Below are 11,797 nucleotides of genomic sequence, written 5' to 3' on the forward strand. Positions count from 1 at the left end.
AGCGAAATATTAGCTTGGAAATTGTATTGTAAGCTTGCTAACGGCTATGGTAGCTAGGAAATGCTATTGTATGCTAGCTAGGTTAATGTTAGCTTGAAATGTGTACTGTAAGCTATCTATGGGTAATATCAGGTCGGACATATGGTGAACTGAATCAGTATCGAGTTGTTAATTTCCATTAAACTCCCACTTGTACTTCTCTGGTATCTATTCATCTTTTTTCAGCTCTCAGTTCATGTGACACTTTACAGTTTCATTTCTAAACTCTGTAACAGCCTTTCATTCTTCTACGTGTTGTAATCGTGTCTCAGCTGTCCCTCTGTGTGTTTACGGTTTCTGTTTTACACGTACTCCAGAGAAAATGCAGCCCAGCCGGCCCTCGTGTCCACACTGCTGAGGTGTGTCTGCAGATCCAGGTGACTGAATCACTGTGGACCACAATGCATTGTCTTTGTTATTTAAGCGCGCGCACATTCAGAGACGCCTCAGGTCTCTTTCTGCTGCTGGCTGTTCCTCTGCAGGGATCAAAGAGTGAGATAACCCGTCACAGTAAACATGAACAACTTTCTGTTTCATTTCATTTTATTTTACTGTGTTGGAGATAATCCTTCATAAAGTCTCTGCGGTGCAAACTTTGTTTTTACAGCGTCTCTATCAGCCATGGAAGTATTAATGTGGCGCTCTGCCTGACGACATCCTGTCTGCAGACAAAAGATGTGTGGATACGATAACAATATTTACATAGATGCAGTGCAAAATCACTTCAATATGTTGGAACTTGTAATGACAAATGTTCACTGAAAAGCTCAACATGCTGTACATCTGCTGCAGAAACTAGAAGGTAGAATCAGATGATTACGGCTTAAATCACTTGTTTGCTGACAAGCCACAAGATTCCAAAATAATCACAATTAAAGTGAAAAGTGGTCAAATATTCGTATTTCAGAAGCTGGAATTAGTGAAGTTTCTCCTGTACTGGTCCAGGGTCAGGAAGCGGGCAGGTAACCTGACTGCATCAAGCTCATCAGTGGTGGTGCGGCTGTACTGAGCTGCTTTATATTCAGAGGTGTCCCTAATGCTCTGGCCCCCTCATGTGTGTCAATGGGGAGGCCAAAACATTAGAGACACATCTCAGTATAATGTAGTTCAGCACAACAGCACCTTTAACTAGGTTAACTTTAACCTCAGTAATAAACATGATTACATTTACACACGTCACACTCAACCAAACTAAAGCCAACTAAACTTCCTGGAAGCAGAAGGTGTCCCTAATGAAGTGGCCGGTGAGTGTATATTAATGCTTTGTAATGTATGCTGTAGCCAAAGGCCTGTTTATAGTGGTGTCGGTGTTAGCGTGTCTGACCTGGCCTTGTTCTAAGTGGAATATGTCGATACAAACATGTACACTGAGTGAGTCTGCACCCACAGACTGTCAAAGTGACTCTGATAGAGGACACGAGCGCTGAGTGATGTCGACTGGTTCATCAACAGTTGAGATGACGGGCTCGTAACTGCTGTTTTAACTTCTTTCATGTGTTTTATAAGAGGAAATAAAACATTGTTGGCTTTTGGACAGTGAGACAAAACAAGGCAGTGATTCAGTGAGTGAATAACCATCTGATCATTACCTTGTTAGCTGTAGCCCTGCAGAAATGTGTGATAGGGGAAATGTTAATGTAATGTAATTCACAAGGTACAGGGATGAAGGTGTTTGTTTACTGTTTATTAATTGGTTTGTTATTTATATACATTTATATCGATAGTAAATTCATATTTTTGGTTACAATAAATAATTATGTAAATAATGACGTTATATATTTGATATATGAAGATATTAGTAATATATTTGTATTAACACTATATAGATATATCTATATATAGATATATATAGATATATCTATATATATCTATATATATATAGATATATCTATATATATAGGTAAGTTTAGGTAAATAATTATTGAGATTTATACATAAGGAAACTGGAAAATAATTGAAAAATGACTTATGGAGAGGGGGTGGGATTAAATAAGTTTGTACTTCTTCCCACTCCCTTTCGGATGTGTATACAGAGTCATCAACTACTCGACAATCTGTTACTGCGTTATGCTTTCTACTTGTGTAATTATTGTTTTCTGTATGACCTTTTGTACATGTTCGAAATAAATCTAATCCAATCCAATCCAATGTTTTCTATGAGAAGATGTTTATTAAAAACTTCAGAAGCTGAGATCAGTGTGTGGCTGTGGACAGAGACTCTTCTGACAGCGCGTCCGTGTGCAGCGTCCGTGGGCAGCGTCCGTCCTGCTCGTCTCTCTCACTCTTTGACTCGTGCAGAAATGTGTCGTACGTGTGGGTCGACAACAACATTAAACAAGACACTCTTTTGTTTCCTCGCTCGCTTTCAGAAACAGAATCTATTTGTGGCCTGAATTTAAATCTCATATTAGCACAAACAGAGCGAGCGTTTATCTGACACTCTGGCTCCTGTTATAATCTAAAGGTTAATATTGATCCTCACACAGACGGCTGCCGTTTGTCTTTGATCTATAAAGGACATTTGCTGCTCACATTTCAGCAAGTTATTATCAAACTGTAGATTCATTTTCTGTCAATCTACTATTTCCTGAATAACTGCAGCTGCACTTTACAGGAAATAATGTTTCCAAAGAAACACCTGCTCATCCTCACCTGATAACAACCCCACCCACTCACCCTTTCATGGACACAAGCAGAAGTATACTCCCCCTCCTCTCAGGGTCTAAACTCAACAGAAGCAGCTTTCACACACGTTTTTCTGTCCGACAACAAAAGGTGAAACTCGACACACAGGCTTCTCCGGCCTTACGTTTCCACTGCACAATAAAAACAGCCGCAGACGTTTGAAAGACGCCATTTTCTCACCGTGACACTTTGTTTCAGAGACACCGGACACCACGTTCAGCTGCAAGGAGACAATGGACAGAGGAGCTTCAGGAGACGATACACACCTTAAAAGGTAAAACTGATGAAACATGGAAACGTCACAGCCTCTGGTAATGTGTCCTGCAATATTACAGTTGTGCAGTTTCCTGTGCGCCCAACCACAGCCACATCTACTGAACTTTTACATACAGTTTACAGTTGATTATTGTTATGTATAGGATCAATAAAGTTTCTTATTTATTTCAGATAGTTTAAGTGACTTTATTTTTATGGTTTGATTTTTTTTTTTTAAGTATAAAAACAAGTTTTCTTTATCTGACAGCGTTTGTCATGCACTGCTGCCGGTCTGAAGCTGAGGATTGTGAGTAAGAGGTGAGACGAGGGAGGGTCACGTAAACAAAGAGGTCCTGCCCAGGCTTGTCAGTCAATGAACCCCGCCCACCATCATTAATTCAATGTTTGACCGCTCAGTGGCAAAACCAGTTTGGGCCTCCAGACGCCTCTGATCTGCTCCCAGTGAAGGGGGGGGGGTGTACATGGAGAGTTCTGCTTTTTCCTCTGACACTCAAATGCATCACGAAAACTAATTTCCTGACAGGACAGACGATCAACTTTAACGGCCTCTCTCAACGATTGATCCGCGGATGTGATTCGTAATTAATTTAACTGTGGCTGTAAAAAATAAGAAAAACCGTTTAATATCATAAATCTAGTTAAAAACACACAATGAGGTTAAATGAATGCACTCACAACTGTCTATATTATGTTAACTGTCGCGTTAACAAGCTAGCTAATGGCTAATATGTCAGTAAACCTGTGATGATAAGAATGTGATGGCCTTCCTGTGTTTTAGCTCATCGATACGTTTATTGACTTTAAACTTAGTGGATTCTGGGAGCTGTTTTGTGATTGATGATGTTCTTGTGCCTTATGCTCTGCACTGCACCACACTTATTTAACACTTGTTGCGTTCGGCACTGACGGCATGAATGTGCTAAATAAATATCTGTGTTTGTCATTTAAACTGGAGCTACACTTTGCATCTTCTGAGCTATAAAATGTCAAAGAATAGTGGAAAAAGTACGCAACATTTCTACGTCTCAGCACTTTCATAAGCAACTGAACAACATGGATGGTTAAAATATGGAGGACTATCAGGCTGTATTTTAAGGTAAAACAGTTATTAGCCTTTTAGCCACCAACAGGCTAATGTTAGACATCAGCCAACTCCTAGCTATCAAATGGCAAAATTAGCAAGAAAGTATCTGCATGCTAACATTAGCTGTGTAATGTCTCCAACCCATCAGCATTAGCTTTTCACCCTGAGCGTGATGTCAGAGGAAAATGGCTGCCATGTAAATATAGTTAATTGTTTTAGCTCTAGTTTGCACTTTTATGTCCCATCAGGCACAGTCCATGTGTGTTTAATGTTTGTTAGACAGTGTGGCTCTATGGTGCAGAGGACCAAGACAACACCTGGTCACACACTGATACTCTAAGGATCCAAAGTTCTCTGTGTTTGGAGGATATCTGATATCGTTTTTACTCTCCTCCGGTCGCCATGTTGTTTATAGAGGAGGAGAAACGTGAGCCACTCGAGAGGCTCAAACTTTATTAAACCCATAATTACCCTGCAGGTAATTCCTCCAAACAGGGTAAACAGGTTACACACTCGTGCAGCACAGGGCAAGTCTCTGGATCAACACACACATCTGTGCTTCATGTTAGTCTGCACGTACAGATGTGGAGGAACGTTCACCCTGCACTACAGTACTGTCTTTTACTTAATTATACTGTATACACGTAAGTTAAATCTTTAAAACAGAAACTTTTTACTGCTCTATATTTATCACACAGCTTCAGTAACTTCACAATTTTGCTGTGTTGAAATGCCATACTATAGCCTACTAGCAGTACGTCCTGATGTGGCCTAAATGTAGCATGCGGTATACAAACAAAAGCTAAATGTGCAGGATGCCAAAAATACCCGGATGTTGTACTGATTCGGAGAAAATCTCCAGTATGCATCGGACCATATAGCATGATATAGCATGTAGTATATAGTATGTAGTACGTAGTATATAGCATGTAGTATATAGCATGTAATATCTAGTATATAGTATAAAGGTTATAGTATGTAGTATGTAGTATATAGCATGTAGTATATAGTATATAGGTTATAGTATGTAGTATGTAGTATATAGCATGTAGTATATAGTATATAGTATAAAGGTTATAGTATGTAGTATATAGGTTATAGTATGTAGTATGTAGTATATAGCATGTAGTATGTAGTATATAGTATATAGGTTATAGTATGTAGTATGTAGTATATAGCATGTGGTATGTAGTATATAGTATAAAGGTTATAGTATGTAGTATGTAGTATATAGCATGTAGTATATAGTATATAGGTTATAGTATGTAGTATGTAGTATGTAGTATATAGCATGTGGTATGTAGTATATAGTATATAGGTTATAGTATGTAGTATGTAGTATATAGCATGTAGTATATAGTATATAGGTTATAGTATGTAGTATATAGCATGTGGTATGTAGTATATAGTATATAGGTTATAGTATGTAGTATGTAGTATATAGCATGTGGTATGTAGTATATAGTATAAAGGTTATAGTATGTAGTATGTAGTATATAGCATGTAGTATATAGTATATAGGTTATAGTATGTAGTATGTAGTATATAGCATGTAGTATATAGTATATAGTATAAAGGTTATAGTATGTAGTATGTAGTATATAGTATATAGGTTATAGTATGTAGTATATAGTATATAGCATGTAGTATGTAGTATATAGTATAAAGGTTATAGTATGTAGTATGTAGTATATAGTATATAGGTTATAGTATGTAGTATATAGCATGTAGTATGTAGTATATAGTATAAAGGTTATAGTATGTAGTATGTAGTATATAGTATATAGGTTATAGTATGTAGTATGTAGTATATAGTATAAAGGTTAAAGTATGTAGTATGTAGTATATAGCATGTAGTATATAGTATATAGGTTATAGCATATAGTATGTAGTATATAGTATAAAGGTTAAAGTATGTAGTATGTAGTATATAGCATGTAGTATATAGTATATAGGTTATAGCATGTAGTATGTAGTATATAGCATGTAGTATGTAGTATATAGTATAAAGGTTATAGTATGTAGTATGTAGTATATAGCATGTAGTATATAGTATATAGGTTATAGTATGTAGTATGTAGTATATAGCATGTAGGTTATAGTATGTAGTATGTAGTATAGCATGTAGTATGTAATATATAGTATGTAGTACAGCATTTTGAACACAGCCAATGTCTTCAGTTCCTGTGCACTGAAAAGCCCGTGTCTCCAGAGTTTCATGTTGGTGATAAACCGACGGACTAAATGTTCCCTTATGTGTTCAGAAAATTCTCCTTAAACAAACCACTCTATAGGTACCCTCTGCTGAAAGTTTGGGCCTTTCACAATAAAGCAGTCAGTTCAGCGATAATACGTAAGCAACACCCCCCAAGAGTACTTAAAACTACTTGGTACGGTTAACCATCACACGCTGCGTACATTTAAAGCAGCAACTCCAGGCGGACTTTTGCTCTTTTCATCCTACGTCACCTGACTTACACACCACTTCAAAACGGTAATCTAGAGGACAGCATCTAGAAGTGACACTTAAGGAAAGGGCTGCTGAGTGAGCTGAGTGAGAACAGGCTGATAACTGTCACTGGAAAAACTTTAACTTCCATCTAGCTTTATGGGAACTTTGAGTAAATGACACTGATAATGGCACTTAAGAGCTTTGAACGCAGCACAGTATTGTTACTTCAGTACAGGGTCACAGAACTTCCTCCTGTGGGTGTCGGGTGACTCTTCATGTTAAAGATCTGAGAATGCAGCAGAACCCTTCTGCAGCTCCTGAAGGTAAAACCTGTCTCACTTCCTGTCCAGGGCTTCACAACATAAACCTTCTGCAGCACACGTCTTCTGTCCGCGGTATGGAAAGGTAATTAAGGTCACTGTGGAGGAGACGCAGAGACCTGCAGCAGATTTACAGCCTCACATGTGGAGGAACAGACCATGGAGACGCTAAGGGGGGGGGGGATGAACCACGATGCCACCATGCACCACACTGACCCACTTTTCCATCTGTACCACAGACCGGCCCTCTGAAACGGGGCCACGGCTCGGTCGATGCCCAGCAGAGAGGACCCGCATGTTGTGTGAAATATTGGAACATTATTGATCTTTATGAAGTTTCAGTCGGGGTCAGTTTGATGTTTACAGCTTCTAAATGTGACGGGTTCACACGGACTGCATAAAAAGAACAACTGGAAGGACTTTAGCTAAATCTGCAAAACATGTTCAGGTGACAGCGCTCTCTAGTGTTCAGAATTATTATGATAAAAGACAAGGAGGAAGTCAGGTGATGTTATCGTATGCAACACATCAGACACCGCTGTCTGTCAAGTGTTTTTGGCAGCACAATCACACCGAACCTTTACATTAAAAGGTTATTCATGTGAACGAACAACTCGTCCGAGCCCGACACGATGTTTTCTGAGAGCTAAAGCAGCTGTTAGTCCGCCTGAGCCTGAGCCACAGTGTCTCTGATTCACTCCATCAGTCTACGTTTCATTTGTTGCGACTGAGCGATGGAACGACAGAAGGATTAGTGAAACTTTAAAGACTTCTTTTCTTGATCTTAAAAATTCAATCTCGAAGATTTCAGTTTCGTTCTCTTTGGTGGCACCTAATGGCGATATCTGGTAATTGCAGCAGCACACTTCCCAATGTAACCAGACGTCCACGGTCGGCTCCGGTTGTAACTCTTGATTTTCCTGGCTGACGGTCGCTTTCCTTTTCAGACTGTTTGCTTCATCTGAGCGTCGAGTTTGTTTCTTCTTCTTTGGATTTTCACTTCTTGTTGAAGTTGTATCTGTAGTCATCCATCTTTTCTTTGTTTGTTCAGCCATAGTAGATTACTGTTTACTCGCAACACTTGCAGAGAGCGGAGAAGCAGCCGCTTAGCTCCGCCTACCCTCTCTGGCAGACCAACCACTGCTGGCTGATGGAAAACGCATCACTAACTGGGCACCGCCACAGACACCCAGCCCATAATAATACTATATACTGCAGATGAAAGGCTTTCATCAGTGGGCCATAGGCTCAGTCACCATGTGTTACCTCATTCAGACTTACAGACGTTTATTTACATGAACATCTTTGAGATTATATAAAGACTTTCTGAGCTGTCGGAAGTTTTGCTGACTTCTTTCTGACATATGACGAGCTGATGACAATCACATCATGTCCTTGTAAGAGCTCAATCGCTCTAACACTGGGACTATTTTTATTCCTATTCTAATTTCTAATCTGCATAGTTGTAATTATTTGTCTCTCTTTCGTATCTGTATTTATTTCTGCCCTTGTGCTGCTGTGACCTCCGTCACCTCTGCTGTTTTCCCTCTCAGGATCAATACATGAGGATCTTTCCTGATGATAAACCAATCAACAACTTGATTCAATCATTTATGAGTATAATCTTTATTTGTAGCTTTAATCTACTCCTCAAAACAGCCCAAAAACTCCCTCAGTCAGACTTCAAGTTCAAGTTTACAGAGTGTGAGTGTCCCATGGTGGTCTAAATCTCTGATTCCCATAATTCTGTTTGTTGGTCTTCTCTCTCATCTGTGCCTCATTCAAGGTTTAATATGGAACATTTTACCTCTTTATTTGGTTGAAGTAAAGTAAAGACAAAGATTACAGAGGGTCTAACTGGTCACAACCTGGAGACTCATACAAACTGCTTTGTTATAAGGACTCACAAGAAAGGGTTGGAGAACCTGTAAACGCCCTCCTTCACCCTCAGTTTCTCTTTACACCAAACCTCATTCAGAAAACAGCTGTTTTAAGTGCAGCAGAACAAGCGGTGCAAAACGTTGAAAAAGTCGGTAAACTTCTGACAAACTTTGATTTGTTTTTGTGTATTTATATTCTAAGCTTCTAAAACAACACAAATCTGTGAAATGTTGGGTCGGACTTAAACTTGAAGCTCACGTTGAGCAGCTCAGAGTAACAAGTGGTCCGACAGTGAAGCTCTCACTGTGCTCAACACATCAATCATCCACAGGCGCCACATCATCACTCATGTTCTCTTGTCACTAAATAACAGCTTTCAATGTGATTAAATACATAAACTACAAATACATCGACAGGCTGATCGATGTGACCCGATCACCCGAGCAGCCTCACGCGCCTCGTGCTCAAACAGCAGAAATCAGAGAGTTTCCGTCTGTTTCACTCAGACAGAAAACAGACAGACAACAGGCTGAGGAGGAAACTTACCTGTTTTAGGAGCTGAACTGTGGAGAAAGCGCGTGGAGATCCGTGCGGGTCCTGCCTGTGTGCGGTGCTGTGTGCGGTGCGGTGCGGGACTGAGTGACCTCCTGCTCGACAGAAACAAAGCAGCAGAAAGTTGAGACTGAAGCTGAAGCAGACAGACAGCAGCTCAGCGCAGCACCATGTGGCAGATATGAGCATTAACCAGTCAGACGGCCGCCTTTAACCCCTAAATCCCCGCACAGCACGCAAACATCACGCAACAACAAAGGATTACAACTCACTATTCTGCTGCAACAAAGTACTGAAGAAAGGACAGGCTTCACTGCATGAGAGGAATCCTTACACTGCAGACTGTTTATGTAACCTGTGTTATTTTACTAGTTAAGATTTGTACACAGAACAGAAGCACAGCTGCTTCATTAGTGTCGCTGCATTGTTTTTATTTTAATAATCAATGAAATTATTTTTCATGTAGAAACATTTTATGGTTCATCTTCTCTGATTTGATTAATAATGAATAATTATAATTATAGTTAGGAAAAGGACATGAACTTGTACCAGCACAGTGTTATCATTACAACGACAGCAAAGATGATCATTATAATTATTATTAGTAATAATAGTAGTGGTGGTATGCATGATGATTTAATTGATGTATTTCATAACAAAGCCTACACAAGATTGAACTGAAATGAATGTCTCCTCATTATATCCATTTATACGGAAGCCCTTAGAGGACATGCATCCATACATTTTATTAACTCTGCTTTCCTGTGATGACGAGTCATTTCAGTTATTTATCTGGTTATCTCGAGATAACAGAGCTGCAGCACCGTAACATCAGATGATCATAAGTCGTATCCTCAGAGCTGCAAAAGCACAAAACAAACAGAAACATCACTACCTGCTGTGAGACAGAGTACGATACTGAGCTAAGGAACCGTGGAGAAGCTCAGGTACGTACACTCCTGTAAAAACACTTTTTTATATCAACTTATAAAAATCAAACGGAGCACTGAGGCGGTCTGATGCAGGACCGAAACATGCAACTGTCCAGGCCAGAATAAAGTTTACAAAGGTTTTTCTGCAAACTTTCGGTTTTCTCGTCCCTAACCCTGGTAAAAAACAACAACAACAAACAAACAAACAAACATACCCCCGGCTGGTTCTTTCAAAATAAAAGCTTTAATAAATACTCAAATATTCTAAGAATAGTATCAATATTATCACACCTTATCACAAGTATTAAACCAAACAGCAACAAATAAACAAATGTCAAATAATTGTACAATGTGTAACAATGAATCCAACAGCCTCCATACGAGTCTGAGGTTTGCAGATATCAGAGAGGACGAGGCCGAAGAGGAGGAGGAGGAGGAGGAGGAGGGAGGTGGTGGTGGTGAAGTCAGGGTCGGTCTGAGGAGTACAATGCTCCCCCTCACTCTCCCACACAGTCAGCCCGGCGTGTGAGTGTGTGTGAGGCTGTAAATGGAGTAATTATGTAGCTGGGTACAGTCGTGCTCAGACACAGCCAAGCGTGAGTGTGACGCTGCAGGCGTGAACGAGGCGACGGCCTGAACGAGCACTTTCTGTGTGGATGTGTGGGTTTATAAGAGTGCCGCTCAGGAGTAATGACACAGTGTGAGCTGAGGCTGACCTCACACACTCAGCAATGACTTCTCCTCTCTGCGATCACATCGCAGCACAGTGACCTCATCTCTTTAATTCTGCTGCACAAGAAGAGACGTCAGAGGTCAGAGGTCACGGCAGGGTCAGAAGAATCGCTCAGATGCTTCACTCAAAAGGGAAAAACTATTTTTTACAAAGTTTTTCAATTTGATTTTTGAAGAACAGAAGTGATGAAGTATTCAAACTTTTATTTAACCAAAAGCACAACAAACAGACTGTAAACACTTTCGCGTTAGAGTCCTCCACTGAAAATGTACTTGTCAACAGAGCTGTCAATCATGAGGTCACACCCCCTTTTTATCGCATCAAATAAACTATGACAGAAACCATGTTTGAGAAAAATGTCTTTGACGTGTATTTAGATTTTATAGTTTGACTCATGTCCCATCTGTTAACATGGAGGAGGCGGGCTTTATGAGCTATACTGCAGCCAGTCAGCAGGGGGCGATAGAGAGGGTTTGACCTGTTATGTCAGCCATCTTTAATACAGTCTATGGAGTTAATCAAATGGATTTAAAAAGCTGCCTGATTAATGTAATAATGTACGAGCAGGTTATTAAATCTGTTGCTCACTACATATGCAAGTACCAATAAGAGCCTTTACATGAACATTTCTGTTCCCCAAACTTCAGACAGACAAACCGTCGTGTTGAGATCCGTAACAGTAACTGGAAGTAAACATCATCCGGCACAGACGCTCAAACAACATTTGCGAAAGCTGGTTTTTGTATTTAAACACAAAACTGAAATTTATTAAAGATAAACATCCATGAAATGTTTGACACATACTGCATGTGCATGATGCACAATATGAAACACATGATAGGA

At 39.7% G+C, this 11,797-nt stretch overlaps 1 protein-coding gene across 1 annotated transcript in view; it reads right to left on the minus strand.

Annotated features, from left to right (window-relative positions):
- Window positions 1-9,412, minus strand: part of LOC138606838 (CD82 antigen-like) — a 35,643-nt gene extending 26,231 nt beyond the window's left edge. The window contains exon 1 of the mRNA XM_069679303.1: window positions 9,284-9,412. The gene's annotated coding sequence lies outside the window, so the exon portion shown is untranslated. The remainder of the gene's footprint in view (window positions 1-9,283) is intronic.
- Between the last annotated feature and the right edge of the window lie 2,385 nt (window positions 9,413-11,797).

The sequence above is a fragment of the Semicossyphus pulcher genome, unplaced genomic scaffold (assembly GCF_022749685.1).
Source record: "Semicossyphus pulcher isolate SPU_LCO1_2020_fin unplaced genomic scaffold, fSemPul1.0.p SCAF_38, whole genome shotgun sequence".
Lineage (NCBI taxonomy): Eukaryota > Metazoa > Chordata > Actinopteri > Labriformes > Labridae > Semicossyphus > Semicossyphus pulcher.